The sequence below is a fragment of the Protopterus annectens genome, chromosome 3.part0 (assembly GCF_019279795.1).
Source record: "Protopterus annectens isolate FY-2018-M chromosome 3.part0, PAN1.0, whole genome shotgun sequence".
NCBI classification, from domain to species: Eukaryota; Metazoa; Chordata; order Ceratodontiformes; family Protopteridae; genus Protopterus; species Protopterus annectens.
The window spans coordinates 901,621,461-901,638,349 of NC_056731.1; the positions used below are offsets into that span (position 1 = coordinate 901,621,461).

A 16,889-nucleotide genomic window follows, 5' to 3' on the forward strand; every position below is an offset into this window, starting at 1 on the left:
GCGTGGCCTATACAGTTTCACCATATACATATGCAAACACTCTAAGAGCTTAAATATCTCTAAACAAACCAGCCACAATTAAAAGTTTTAAATATATTTAATAATAAATAATAAAAGAACAAGACAATACTCAATAACTCAACACAGTGACTATAGAGTTCAGAATCACAGGAAATATTTTAAAACAACATTGCAGGACAGTCTCAAATACAGAAAGCATCTAAACTAATCTTTACTATATTCCTATCTATCACTAAAAGAAATACTGTACCTGAATCTTACTTACAGAGCAACATGCAGGCAGAAGTACTGAATGGATGTTTCTAGATCTAAGACAAGATGCAAAATGCACAGTCTCTGAGAGAGTTCCCAAATTAATATCTAAACATTACTGCTGGGCCAGCTGGATGACATCATTCTTTGTCACCTGCCTTCAGTTCCCAGGCTAACAGATGCCAACAGAATGTAACAAGTCTGTGTGAAAAATACTTCTCTCTCGGATGTTTGGCTAGAATTGGAAGTTGTAAAACACTTAAACACTTTTACATTTGAAACCTAGCAATTATTTCTGTTTCAAGACAATAGGAAAACCTCCAACTGTGGACATTGTGTCTGCTCTGAACTGAAACAGAGATAGCAGAATCGTAAAACAATTTCCACTTAACTTTCTTGAGGTTTTGCATGTTAACTCTGTATGTTCCAACTTCTACTATTAAAACACACATCTGCACAGGTGTTATAGTTTATACACATTTCTGCTCTTTTCCAGCAGGGTACACTGTGGTTACATTCTTGAAGCTCAGTAAATAACACACAGTTGAACACACACTTCTGCACCAGTAGCTTAATATACACATAACATATAGTTCTCTTACATTTGTAAGGCAAGCCTAGGAATCATATTAATATTCAGAAATGGCATATGATTATTTACAAAATTCCAGATAGCTGAGCTGGTAGCATTTTGGCGTGTCACACTAGTACACAAAGATATTGCCCTAAAGTTATCTTGCAGCACAGTTAGATGTATTGCTTTTTGTTCTAGGTTCTTTGGCTTAATATGATCAATTAGTGTTTGGACATATTTATGCTGAGTAATTTAGGTAGTCACTATTTGGGTAAATAAAATAAATCATAAAGGCTGTATTATTATTGATTAGAGAATGGGCGACTTAGATCGGACCCTGATTGGAGAATGAACGTTCTCCAGCAGGGTGTTAAAGGAAAACTCCACCCTATAACTACAAAAATGTTTTTTTTACTCTATCTTTGTTTCCAGACCTATTTTAACACCTCAGAATAACTCTTAAGTGCTTTATTTGTATTTTTAGCATTTTTCCCACAACATGGCTACTGATGGGCCTTGATATAGCAACGTGATCATCTTCTGCTTCAGCCCTTTCTCTTTCCCATAAAGCATTTCAAGTCTTCTTTCTATGACTCATGCCAGACATAAGGAAGTCACTGTGAATTCCCAATGCCATTGACATATAATGGGAAATGTGTGACTCACTGTCAGTTTGTATTCCTTCTGCAAGAGGGCTGCTTTTTTTCTTTGGCTAGTTACCCTAATTTATGTTTTGCTCAGAGCTTCTTTTACACTATACTTTGAAGTTATCTAGCTGCAGTCACAGAAGTATGTAAATTAGAGGCCTTTGTTCTAGGTGTTCTTTTTGTAGTCCAACATGAATTGGCAGTCCCCTCCCCCAACACTACTGCAAAGGTGTTAAAACTGTCACTGCAACAGTCAGCTCAGAATTGAAAGGAAGGGACGTCCAGTCTAAATTTCTTCCCCTCTGCCTGCAGTAAGAGTTATGTGTTTATTTAATCACTTTGCCAGCAGTAGAGAGAAATATTTATATAAACACTTTCAATTTAATTTTTGCAAGCAATTGTTGATTATTTCAGTGTGTTTTATTACTAGTAACGTTTGATTAAACCCCATTTCTGTATACAAGCCATTATTATGTTAACTTATTTTTGCGTCAGCCTTTCTTTTTGCGTTACAGTTGTCTTGTGATATGCTGTTTTGGTAATTTCCTGGCATTCTGCTCATCTCCACATTTTTAAAATTACAGCAAAAGGTGGTGGTGCTGCGGTAGCGTTGTCGCCTCACAGTTAGACGTTGCCCGTTCGATTCTCAGTTAGAGCGTCTTCTGTGTGGTAACATGCGTGAATGGGCGTTCCTTCGTTGAAGGTTGTGCGTTAGGCCCAGCCAGCACGTAAAAATCTACTGCCAATAATTAGCAGACCGGAGTTCCACTGTGGCGACCCCTAACCGGGGAAAGCCAAGGGACACAAACAAACAGCAAAACAGTAATGTGCAAACCTGAATTCATGATACTGGCTCAGTAAAAGATTGTACTGAAATCTCACTGTAGTCTATAGTCCATGTATTGAAACATTTTTTGGGGGGGAGCTGGGTGGTCCCTTACTGAATATTTTGGGGAATAAAGCATCACTTGCCTTACGCATACTCCACACTGCTCTGTATGGAATAGTCAGAGACTCAGATGTGCAGCTATTCAGGATGCGCAACATACTAGCTTTGGCAGGGAAAATGTTTTGTAAAGGAGAAAAGGGGTTGATTTGTTTTTTTCTGTTTTAAAAATGTTAGCAAAAATGTAGAAACAGTGCATGACTGTCTTTGTTTGACTGAGTTGTTTGTAAGGTATGCAAAGTAATAGTGGGAGGACCCCACAGCAAATGAGAATAGTAAATGTATGTGCACATACAGTAAAGGACAAATTAACACAAGGAGGCGCCTTGTGTCGAGGGCGGTACCCTCAGGATTGAAAGGTAAGAGGTATGAGAGATGTTTTATTCTGTCAATGTATGAATGTATGAGAGAAAGCAAAAGAGAAAAAAAATAAGTTAAAAGTTATAGATAAAGTTAAAACAAGTTCATGAGCCCCACCGCATGATTGGGGCGTAGACTGTAAACTGTGAAAACAAATTCATGAGCCCACACCATGATTGGGACGTACCCTATACAAGTTCATGTGCCCACAGCATTATTGGGATGTAACAAATCAAATACAGCAAGTGCTCTTACAAGCTTTAAGACTTTGAGTCTTTATTAAGTGCTCCAAATCACTGTACAGAGTTTCAGAAAAAATGTAGAAAGGTTACTGAGAATAAGTGGTTAACTTTACAAATCAGGCAACTGGAAAACCCAAGCAGTTGAGGCAGAAGCAGGGGGTGGGGTAGAGCATTTAGCGAAAGTGCTAGCCAAGGGGAACAAGGTGCAGTTTGGTTGCCAACAACGAGCTGGCAGTGACTCTCTGGCTTCATCTAACACATCTTGCTTCAGTTGTGAACCAACCACGAGCTGGCAGTGACGCTCCGGCTTCATCTAACACATCTTGCTTCAGTTGTGGACTAGCCACGAGCTGGCAGTGACCCTCGGGCTTCATCTAACACATCTTGCTTCAAATGTGGAGAAGCAGCACATTGGAGAAGGGGAATCCACACACAGGCAAATGCAGGGAGTCCAAGATATATGGACTGAATGACAGCCGAGTTAAAATAATGCAGTTTTTCCAAGACCACCACCTTAGATTAGAGGGAGTCAAGAAGCTCCATACTGACTAAACCAAGCAAAAAATACGGAAGCAAATTTTAACCCTCTACTGCCAATAGACCAAAATGGACCTTACGTTAAGATCAAAGTAATTTAAAAGAAAAGCACCTTTTCTGGTGGACACTGGGGGCACTAGGCCAGTGTTAAAAATTACTTCAGATAGTCAGACACAAGTATCAGAGCATAAAGTAAAGGCAATCGGAGTCACACATACTACGGTTATGTATCCTGTTTTGGAACCCATCCCAGTTTCTTTTGGTCTGAGAAGAAAAGCATTATTTTCTTTTGAGTTCAACTGCACCAGTAAATCTGCTAGGAAGAGATTTGTTATGCAAGCTGGAATTTACTAGTTGCTGTTCCCCTAAAGTGCTGTTTGAAAATGTTCTGAAAGAATCAGATGGGCAAGTTTGGGGAGTTTTGGCATAAGGTGAGGAACACACTGTTGGAAGCATGCACAGATGGAGAGTTACTACAGCTGGTACCTGTCAACTTGTAGGCAAAGCATGCAAATGAACTAGGTATACTGAAATCAACAGAACCAGTAAAAATAAAATTAGACCCATCAAAACCTCTTCCTAGAGTGCCACAATATCTGCTAAACCCCGAAGCAGAGCAGGGAATCAAACCTGTAATTTAGTCTCTGATACAGCAAAGAATAATATAAGCTAAAAGCCCTTTTAACACTCCTATATTTTCCAGTTAAAAAGGCAGGAAAGGATACTTATAAATATGTACAAGACTTACCACCTGTAAATAAAGGAGTATTGCCTACTTTTCCTATTGATCCAAATCCACCACCAGTACTGCGTTGCATACCACCTACAGCTAGTTAGTATTCTGGCATACATTTATGTTCGGCATTCTTCTCTGTACCTGTTCAATCTGGCAATCACTTTTTGCTTTTACTTATCAGGGACAGCAAAATACTCTTACATGGTTGCCACAAGGATATACTGAAAATCCTTCATTATTTTCTCAAAGTCAGAAAAAAGATTTGGAGAATGTGACATTTCCTGGTGGGATTGTGTTGGTATAATACGTAGATGGTTCACTAATAGCATCAAATTTCTTTCAGCAATGTCAGCAGGATACTTTGCATTATCAGAGTATCCTTGCAGAAAAGGGACACAAAGTGTCTAGAGAAAAACTACAATTGTCACCTCAGGTACATTATCCTGGTCATTTAATATCACAGGGTAGCAGGCTAGTGTTGCCATCTCATATTCATACAATATCTAAGGCCCCACATCCGACTACTCAGCAACAGCTTAGGTCTCTCCTATGTATGACAGGATACTGCAGACAAGTGAATTCCTAACTACGCAGACATTTCAAAACCTTTGACAAATCTTTTAAAGCAGCATACACCACAGAATCTCCTTTGCAATAGTGAAGAGGAAAATTCATTTCATAATTTTAAACTAGCTTTAGCTACTGCCCCATCTTTAGGGTTACCAGACTATGATAAAACTTTTATTTTAGTCTATCATGAAAGAAATGGATTTGCTCAATGAGTACTTGCACAAAACACGAGGACAGTTATCGCCCATTAGCTTATTACTGCATGGAACTTGATTCTGTTGCAAAAGCTTTTCCACTCAGTTTAAGGGCAGTTGCTGCTGCTGCCATTATAGTTAATCTTGCACAATCACTGTTGCTTGGGCATGATCTCACAGTAGCTGTCCCTCATTCTGTATAATTTTTTTTGCTTAAAATGAAAACTCAACCACTATTGACTGCACATCTAAATTGATTAGAACTTACACATCTTTCTGATCTATCTATTTCTATGATCCACTGTCCTTTTCTAAATCCTGCATCTCTGTTCCCTGCTGCTGATGATGGTGAAGCACATGATTGTGCGTGTGTAACTATTTGCTTTCTCCTAGGAAGGACTTCAAAGATGCTCCTATAACCAGTGCTGAACTGAACTTGTTCATGGATAGCTTATGTGGAAGAAATCGGAGACCAATTGATTGTGGGAATAGCCATCTACACCGAAGAGACAATATTGTTGCAACAAAGATTAGATAGAGGGTGTTCACTCTGCTCAAATAGCTGTGTTATTAGCTTTGCAAAACGATGCGTTAGCCAAAGACAAGGTTCATAGGTAGGTATGAGGCTATCTACCCGAGGGCATTTATAAGCCTAGCCAGAGTGTGTCGGCTTTTGCCACCCCATTGATTAATTAATTGATCCTCTGTCAAGCAGAGCCAATGAAGTGATCCCAAGGGTGTATTTTCTGTTACCCATCCACTCGTCAAGGTTTTTCTTGAAGAGTGTTAGTGAAGGGGTCTGCCTAATGTAGTTTGGAATTTTGTTCCAAAGCATGAGGAGTTTCTGTGACAGGAGTAGATCCCTCCAAAATGTTCTATTTATTGTTGTGGTGAGGTTTAGCTCACTAGAGCGCGTGTGGCTTGCAGTGACTTGGATTTCTTTAGGTGGACCATGTCCATCAATTCTGAGTTGGACATGGCTTTGTAAGACAGGCAGAGATCACCTCTGACTAAGTGATATGCCACTGAGTACAGCCTGAGTTTTTTCAGTTGGTTCGCATAGGACATATGTTTGAGGCCAGTAATCCTCTTGGAGAGGTACTTTTGTGGTCTCTCCAGCTGTTGGAAGTGTCTTGTGAGGTACATCCCAAATGGGGCATTGTACTCTATGATGGGTTTGATGTGTGACGAGTAGAGGGGCACTATAACCTCTTTATTTCTAGCTTTATGAAAGTAACTACCGATGTGCATGTATGCTTTTATATTTATGTTACTGGAAATTGTAGCTTTATGAAAGTAACTACCGATATACGTGTATGCTTTTACATTTAAGGGGATCTGGAAATTATACATTGTAAGATAACTGTAACGGGAGTTTATACTTGTACACTTGACTTACATTTGGCCACCTTAATTGTATGCATGATGTCACTGCTAATATGAATGGCACGTCAATCATGCCTCATTTCACATGCATCTTTTAACGCCAATCAATGTAGCCACGCTCACTCCTGCACAGAACTGAAGGTGAGCCAGTATACTACACTATCGCCTATTACTGCTTGTTTATAGCCTGTCTAAATTATTCTTAAGTGTTATTCTAAGCTCTTGGTTTTGGTTTAAGCACTCGGGCTTTAGACCCACCCCTTAGCTCTCCCTGGCTTTTCTCCCTTACAGTCTGACAAATATGGATGGACAGTTTCCTACAGTTTCTTCTGCCGGTCTGGTTGATATGGGCATCCTGAGACATTGTAGCAACTGCCTCAATTATACGGACAACCATCTACTACTAGCATCTAGGAACACAATTTGTGAGAGATGCAGTTACATGAGGAATGTACAGTCAAAGTTATCTCCAGATCAAGCCAGTATATCTGGCACTGAAAAGGCTGTCAAGACAATCACTACACCTCAAACACCACCCACACCTACGCAACACACACCTACATATATGGAGGTCCTCTGCATAAACTTACCCAAACAAAGGAGACCACTGAAGCAAAAACACACGCGATCTCCACAGCCTTCCACACCACATACCACACATAGTCCACACACCTATGCCTCACAACCACTAAGGGTTTACCATAAACCCAACATATTTGTCATAGGAGACTCCACTGTGAGACACACAGATGTGCCTCTCACCAGGCTGGATAAGGAGAAAGTCACGGTTAGTTGCCAGTCAAGTTATTCTCCTACTAATGTGAATTAGGGTAATACTTAAAAGTTATACCTGATTTTGGACTTGTAAAGACTCCAGTGTGGTGCTAGTTATGCACAAAACATGGCACAACTATACAATGAATGCATCATTCATACTTACTTCTTCCTACAACATATATTCCAAATTCAATATTTGACATAAACAATGAAAGAGAATTTAAATAATGTCATACATAAAAACATGCACTAATCTGTAACATCATTCAGTAGGCTTGTAAGCATGTACCAGAATGTCACACTGGAGCCATGTTGTTGTGTGCAGCAGGCTGTTTCAATAGAGCCAGCAGGGAAACCTACCCAGTGTCTGAGCAATAAAGCATGGCCATAATCAGTCACATACATCACAGGAGGTGAAGTGACAACTCTGGTTTCACAACCCCACAATAAAACTAATTCTGAACATACTGTCACTATCCACAAAAGGAAAACACTATAAATATTGTATAAAAATAGGTAACTAGTAAGCCACAGAAAAAGTAAAATTCTTAAAAAGTAGTAATTGAATAAAAGAAAAGGCTGCACTAACCTCTTCTCCAACCTTCCCTTATGACTATGAATTCCACAACTGAGCAGAATTCTATAGACAGCAACACACATTTTATAAAACGGCATAGCCACCCCAAACAATTAAGCCAATCCTTGTCTCTCCACATGATGCACCTAGACAATATCTGACTACTACTTTGTACTCAGTTCATGAATAGATTACACTGGTTAACACATTCAGATAAATTCATACATTGAAATGCATAAGACGTCTTAAGCAGTTCAGCATTTAAAACACCCATTCAATGAAATGAAAGGCAATAAAAAGCCAGAAACCAATGCAATTAGCACCTCACCAAGTTGGATATGACAATTTTCACCTCTTTGCACCCATCGTTTAATCCTGTATGTCCAAGATCACAAACACTTAACAGAAATGCAAGGATGACTGTAGCAATTTTAGAACAATTAACATGCAAACCAATTGTCTGAGGCTTCTCTTACCACAAACTGAGAATTGTGTGGCTATTTTTATATATTTAATCAATGTTTTAATGAATGTAACAAAATTTAAGAAACTTAATTTTCAGTGTAGATTGATATATTCAGCGAATGATAATAAAGCTATGTATAGAGTTGTAAGAGCCCTATTCATAGGCTTGTAACACTTACAACAGATGTGAAAAAAATAATTTCAGTGAAAATCAGGGGAACCACAAATATCAGTTGCCCAAGAGGATAGTTGAGAAACAGAGGTTGGCATGAGATGAAACGCATTAATTTTAATGATGTGCTCCCCCTGCAAGAACCAAAACCTATAAATGTATGAGTTGGGTTAAGCTTACAGATACTGGCATCTCAAGATGGCCTGAAACACAGAAGCAAAAAGTACATGACAGCATTTTGAGTGATGTACCTTTTGTTGTAGTCATGTAAACGTGTTATAGTTTTGAAATGCAGTCACTAGTGCACATGCTGTCTAAAAATACCATGCAAATACATTTTGTCTAAGTTTTTGCAAAAGATCCCAGCCTTCAGTGCAGACAAGACAGCACATACTCCTCCTTCACTCCCATATACTGCAAGTCCATGCAGGTCACCCAAGAGTCACCAGGAAAGAAGGCCTACGCATGTTATTCGCACTAGCTCTGCTTCAGTACAAGGATGTGACTTAGTCATATGTCCTAGGCTCACAGGAGTTGCAAATCAATTCAGCTGCAAGGACATTTCCCCTTTGCCATTACCCACCCTTAAGCCTTTCCACCCTTTTCAAGTAGGGCCAGGCCAGCCTTGCCAGAGAGTCAGTTTATGAACACCAAACCAGTTATCCTTTTTAAAGGCAGAGTGTTTGTCACACTGTTGAACTTGTGTAGTTAGTTTGTTCTATGGCGGTAGATGAGCACCATGTTGTAATCTGTACATCAACCATGTGCACTTATTCTTGTAGTGGATTTACATCTATGGTTCTACTATTAGCTGCGCAACAACCTCGCTTGTGTTTGGTGCAACATTTCTTTGAGAAAGTGCATTTTCAGATAAATGCACTTTTGTGAAAATGGAGTTGCAAAATTCATTTTGTAGAAATGTAATTTCAGTGGGTCGAAGTACACCCATGTGTGTGTGTGTGTGTGTGTGTGTGTGTGTGTGTGTGTGTATATATATATATATATATATATATATATATATATATATATATATAGATATATAGATAGATCTAGGACTGTTGAACGAAACTTCAGCATCCCGAACCCACAATAACCAAACACACTTTAACGAAAGTGCTTTTGTTAAAGTGTGTTACAAAAAAAATAAATAAATCTACTTTTATGCAGGGGGGCAAGCCCCCCTGCACCCCCGGTGTGGGGAGCTGTGCCCCCCACACCCCCCACTTGAATATTCTCACTCCGAGGTCACACTACAGTGGGGAAAAGGGAATTTTCCCTTATCCGCACCATAGTGCGACTGGCACAACGAGCATACTTATCCGAAAGTGCTGCTTCGGTGAACAGCACTTTCTGTTAAGTATGTTCGTTGATTTCTGCTTTGGCAGAAAGTGCCGTTTGGGATCAGTACGGATCCCATATATATATATATATATATATATATATATATATATATATATATATACACACACACACACACACACACACACACACACACACACACACACACACACACACACACACACGCATAACCTCTCAACTTCTTAGTGCCAAAAAGTTGGAGAAAGCCTGACAGAATGGGGGGCCAAAGGCCCAAAAATAGGTACAGATTTTAAATATTGCTCTTATTAACTTAGAAACTTGCTAGAATAACAGGATTTGACTTAGCATGCATTTTTCCAAAGGATATAAAATCTTCAACTCTGTGTCTACTGTAGTAAGGAAAGCTTTCTACATAGCACATATGATTAGTAAAGGCATTTCCCCGAGCAAAAGAAGTTATAAACCCCTGTGCTCAGCACTTATCCAGACCCTACCTGAGTATAATTCCCCATTTGAAATGTACCACACTAAGCACCTGCATCAATTAGAGAGACCTCAGAGGTTTCTAATAAAGGAGATCATGGGGTTCCTGCATATGCCTTAGACCGACTAAAGTGCCTGTCACTATACCCCGTATTGCCTAGACTTCTTATGCCTGGTCTACAGAGCAATTCAAGACCCACACCTAATGAACTTGCTGCATATCCATAAATCAAGTGGGACTAAGGCTAACTATTCCAGGGACCTAAATATGACCTGCGACTTAAATAGGACATGCTGCAGGTACAGATTTATCTCACAGTGACTGCCGCATCCTTGGAACTGGTTAACAATTCATGTGAAACAGAGCACCTCTATGACACTGTTCAAGAGGAACCTGGACGAGTGGATGGGGCACCATAAATTCTTACCAGGGATAGCACCCACAACCCTCCCGGACATGGGCAGTCATCACTAAATGTAATCTTGGGTATTAACTAGCATTTCTATGGTATTACATTGAGATGAAATGGCTAGGTTTAAAACTACCTCCGGGTCGACAGCCTAGTAAATCCCCTATGGTAAGGCTGTCAGTAGTACACACACTGCACCAGACACACACACACACACACACACACACACACACACACACAATTCAAAGTAGACACATAGACCCACATATGCAGAGGCATTTAAATGTAACCTGCCTAAACCCCCAAGACCTCCCAGGTGAAGTACAGAAAACAAACTCCCTCAGCAACCCTGAATGCACTCTTTCAAAACAACACCCCCATCAACCTTTACAGCTATATTTCAGGGAGCCTCTACTTCTAATCCCATAAGGCAAGCCACCACCGAATCCAAAATTCTAGTAATTGGAGACCCTTTTGTGAGATACACTGATGTCCCTCTCACTGGGCTGAGTAAGGAGAAAGTCAGTGTCAGTTGCTTATCAGGGGCAAGGATCCACCACATAACAAATGTACTCAGATCAGTGGACCACAAGTATGTGCATGACTCTGTCATAGTCCACGTGTGTGTAAATGACCTGAGATGTACCTCCCTAGACTATATGAAGAGGGACATCATGGAGCTCTCGAAATATCTGTCTCAATCTGGTATGAGCCTAGCATTAAGCAGCATTTTACCTTCTCCAAGGATGATGCCACAATATGAAGAAAAGATGACTGACTTTAGTAATTGTCTTAGCTTTTATTATTATTCTAAGGGGGTGCAATATTTGTCAACATTGAAGGAGCTGGTTAACAGACCATGCTGCTTTGCCAGGGATGGTCTGCACCTCTCCCTTCTAGGCTTTCAAATATTAGCTAAAAACTGTTGTCCTCGCATAGTGCTTTTTTTAGATATTGCGAAAATGAACATACTTGTGAAATAAAAATCAAAACCAAGAAAATATAAAGGTCTTAGTGCTCAATGCTAGGAATCTAAACAAATCCTCACTCCCTAGAAGCTCTCTCTATCCTAGAGAATGCTGACATCTTTGCAGTCACTGAGATATGGTTTAAAGCTGTGTAGAGTGCACCGACAGTGCAAATTTATAATGCCTTCTACACATTTAGACTATATTAGAAGACTGGGCCACTTTTTCTCCTTTTTTTCAGGCCCCAATTGGTTACAGACCAAAAAATCATGTTTAGTACAGCCTTGTGCCAAAACTGTTTGATTAAAAATTAGTACATGCAACCAAACAAATAAAATGTCTCCAACTTTCTAATCAATAAAAAAGGGTCTGTTGCCATGGGTATGAACTTTCCTACTATCTGTTTTACCAGCTTGGTGGATATGGGCATCCTGAGGCAATGTAGAAATTGCTTCATTTACTGACGACCAGTTAATTGTGAAGCAAACTGATATGGTATGTGACAGATGTCTCCTCAAGACTTTCAGATACTGGCAAAGACGCATGCCTCCCCCATAGTACCTTTTTTTAGGCAATGTCAAAATTAAAACTTCCAACATAAAAAAAAAAAAAATCCACTAGAGACAAACACAAGGTCATACTGCTTAATGCTACTAGACCAGGGGTCTCCAACCTCCACTATCAAAAGATCCATTTTTGGTCCCCTCTCCTACCAAATAAAATTCATCAGGCGCCACAAAATATATTTCATCCGTAAAATGAAGATAACACAGCATATAAAGATTTATATACAGTTATTGTACTAAATATAAAAGAACTAAGTTTATAAGAGCAATATTTAAAATCCGTCCTAATTTTTGTTCCTTTCTTGGGATTGCTCGATCGCTGTTTGTGTGCGTCATATCTCTTGACCTCTTAGAACAAGAAATCTGGACAAAGCCATAAATAATGGGGGCACAGAGGCCCAAAAATACGGACACTTTTTAAATATCACTCTTACAAACTTAGAATGTTGATAGAATAACAGATTTTGCATTAGGATGAATTTTCTGAAGGGTATGAAGTCTAAAAGTCAAACGTCTGTATTTTTCTGACTTCAGCCCTCAATGATTTCTCAGAAAACCGCACTTTTATGAGAAACAGATCAATAATATATGCCAAAAGTCAGGTCATTCTGCAAAAATCTGCACAGATGAGGTGTGTGTGTGTGTGTGTGTGTGTGTGTGTGTGTGTGTGTGTGTGTGTGTGTGTGTGTGTGTGTGTGTGTGTGTGTGTAAAACGCATGTCAACAGAAACCATGTTATTCTAGCATGTTTCTAACAGCAATATTTAAAGTCAGTCCCTATTTTTGTTCCTTTGTTCCTCTTTATGCGTGGCTCAGTCCAGATGTCTTGTGGTAAGACAGAGGTATGAAAGGTACAGAAACCTTTCAGGAGATGCTGCTGCCAGGGGATCGCTCGATTGCTGTGTGTGTGTGGAACGCATGGCAACAGAAATCGTATTATTCTTGCAAGTTTGTAAGTTTATAAAAGCAATATTTAAAGTCCATTGCTTGATCACTCTGTGTGTGTGTTGTGTGGTAGAGTGGCCATTATTTTTCAAAGCTACAGGGAGCCACTGCAGAGGGGTGGAAGAGCCACATGCGACTCCAGAGCCGCAGGTTGCAGACCCCTGTACTAGACTAAACAAACTGCACTCCCTGGAAACACTCCTCACCTGGGAAGATGCTGATCTCTCTGCAGTCACTGAGACTTGGTTCAAGGACACAGAGAGAGCACCCTAGCCATATAAGTCTACAAAGTCTTTCACAAGTCCAGACCTCAAAACAAGCATGAAAGAACCAAAGGTGAAGGTGTAACCATCTTCATTAAATCCAAATACGTTTGTAACCATCTTCATTAAATCCGAATACATCTAGAGACTGGCAAAACAGTGCAACTTTCTTGAGCTACTCCAGGTCCAAATAATTATATGTAAAATACCCTACTACATCATCGCTAGCAACGGGTCTCTCACCACAAACCAAGAGAAGCATGCAGTCTGCCTGGACTTGCTTGAGTTACTCCGTATACAGCCAAACACCTTGGTCATGGGAGATTTCAACTAACCTTCCATCAACTGGGTGATTTACATGAGCACAAACATGATTGCTTTGGGAGTTCCTGTACTTTAATTCAAATACCCTGGAACACTTGATCTGCACCCCCACAAGGGGCACAAATATCCTAGACCTACTGCCCACCAACATGGGGGTTCACTGCACTAACCCTGTGTGTTGACCTCCCTGGTAAAGTTGTACCATAAATCTGTCTCATTTAAAGTAAAGATCAGACCTGACACCTCCACAGGAGCAAAAAAAAAAAAAAAATTGAAAAAATGTCTCCAAAACAAACTATAGCCTGCTAAGTGAAGGTATAAAGTTTTAAAGCCCCCGCAACAAGAGCCAATGATGACTCCTATGCAGAGGAAGTACATAAATGCCCTATATAGCCACTTAAACAAATGTACTGACTAGGCCGTGCTTGACAGGACCAAAACCAGGTCTTCCAAAAAAAAAAAAAGCCACCCTGGTGGACTGTAAGTATAAATAAGTTATAGAACAAAAAAAAAGGAAACTGATATCTAAAAGCACATAGAAACTTAATCAGAGGAAGAATACCCACCACAGTTTGAACAAACAAGTCGGATATCTTGTAAAGTCTTCTAAGGCTAGTTATGAGACTAAATTAGCAACTTAGCTAAAGACAATCATAAGGCCTTCTATAGCTTTGTCTGAAACCTAAAAGGGAATGCCCAGGTGTGTGCCAAACTTGTATTGGATGGTACCAATCACATTGAACCTAAGGAAACTGCCAACCTGCTAGCTGACAGATTTGGCAATAAATGCACCCCCTGCCCCTGTCCCCACCAGCTCTTTCCCAAAGTATTGCTGACACCAGTCCCCTACCGAGCATCTCCAAAGACCAGGTCATACAAGTGCTGTCCAAAGCCAAAAACAAAGCCTCTTTGAGACCAAATAACATCCCAGGCTGCTTACTAAATCTAAAACAAGATCTAGCGGAAACACCTGGCACTCTCTTTAACCATAGGCTGAGCATTGGCTTTGTTCCAGCAGAGTGGAGAACAGCAACAGTAATCGCATTGCACAGATGGGGTCCATCAACTGACCCTGAGAACTATTAAACCAAAAGCCTAACCAGCCTTATCTGCAAAGTCATGGATACAGTCATCATGGATTGTATCAAAAAGGACAGAAGCAACCTTCAAACTCCTGACCTGACACAGCTTAGTTTTGTCAAGGGTAGATCTTGCTTATTAAACCTGGTGGACTTCTGTGAGAATGTCAGTAAAGCCATGGATTACGGCAAAGCAGTACATGCTGCCTGTCTAGATTTAGACAATGCTTTTGACACAATCCCCAACTCAGGGATCATTGAGAATCTCTCCCATTTGGGGATTAACCCATATGTCATTAGATGAGTAGCTAACTGCCTGACTGACAGTACCGGAGAACCCACACTGTCAAAGTTGGGAAGTCCACCTCCACCAGTAGACCAGTAGCCAGTGTGGTACCACAGAGATCTGTGCTGGGCCCTCTACTGTTTAGAATCTATTTCTCTGAGGTCCAGGTGAAAGTAGATGGCCTGTGACTTGCTTGCAGATGACCGTAAACGGAGCGCATTCATAGAGTCCCCCAATGATGTTAACAGACTACAGAAGGGGCTGATGCAAACAAACGACTGGTGCTGAAGTCACAGACTAACACTAAACACAAAAAATGCCTCATTTTCCCCTTTGCCAAAGTAGTAGTCCCCTGCTAATTATGATATAGATAGCACTCCTCTAAACTCAAAATAGTGATGTGAGACTTGGGAACACATCTTCAAATTTTGATGAATGGAACACTCAATGGTTTTTCACAATCATTCACACTGCCAGATCAATAAAGTGAGTGACATTAAATATATCTATAAAGATCTGTATTTTTTCATCCATATATAAATATATGTATATGGGTAGCCTGTGTTTGGTCTACATTGTAATTAGTTGACATCTGTTTAATCAAACGTATGTGGTTGACTAAGCAGATGATCGACAGATGTGCGAGACTGTATATTTTTGGGGGTAGGACAATATGTACTTTCCCCAATATTGCATGCTCTTGGAGTTGGTATAAATTGCAGGAGGCGTGGGGGATGCAGGGGGCTTGCCTCTGGCAAAAATTACATTTTTTTTTTTAAAGAATGCACATGTCAAGGTTATTCCTTGGTGCATGCATATCGCTGTGTTTATGTTCACATTCTCAACCTTTTGCTGTCAGTGTTTAGAAGGCTGATGTATGCATTACTCGAACATGACAATACCCATGTAGATATGGGTGCACTGTTTTTGTCAAAATCTATTTAGTTGACCACTTTTGGTAGTCTAAGTACATGGTAGAGAGGTGTGCGAGACTGCATTTCTCTGGGCTTGAAAATATTCCTTTTCATCTAGAGTGCACAATCTGAGAGTTAGTAGATACAGTTAGCAAGGGGGTATGGGGGGGGGTGCAGCTCCCAGATGGAGGTTGCCATCCAAAAAATTTAATTTTTAATGCTCTCTTTTTTGGTTCTTTGTTTTTAGCTTTGTATGTGCCAACGTCAGTTCTCAACATGTGTATTTCTACATCAATGTTTTTGCATTTTGACAAATGTGATCATAATCATATATATATGTGTGTGTGTGTGTGTGTGTGTATATATATATATATATATATATATATATATATATATATATATGTGTGTGTGTGTGTGTGTGTGTATATATATATATATATATATATATATATATATATATATATATATATACACACACACACACACACACACACTTACTTTTCTTTTTTCAAGCTATATTAATTTATTTTACATCCCACAAGTCACAATCCAGTGAACTAGTGCAGCACAAGTCAGACAAATTACAGGAATGGACTTTATTAGTTGATGAATCACTATATGAAAAACTGTACTAATTGATTCCAACTATAAACATGCACATGCGCACACACAGCAGCACAGTAGGACCATGAGTAGAGAGCATGGTAGCCATATAATAAGAGGTTCTACATTTCAGCTATCAGTTGAGGTGCCTCTTTGTGGAGTATTATGTCCTCACTGTATTTGCATGGGTTGTGTCCTAGTGATCTATAAACAAACTTTTCATACACAAGCATTGATGACTTTCTAGCTTGCTAATATACCACAGTAGTTATC

General features: G+C 39.8%; 1 protein-coding gene across 1 annotated transcript in view; it reads left to right on the forward strand.

Annotated features, from left to right (window-relative positions):
- The window catches only part of PRKDC (protein kinase, DNA-activated, catalytic subunit), a 4,917,417-nt gene that overhangs the window by 2,958,878 nt on the left and 1,941,650 nt on the right, over positions 1-16,889 (forward strand). The gene's annotated exons all lie outside the window — the stretch shown is intronic.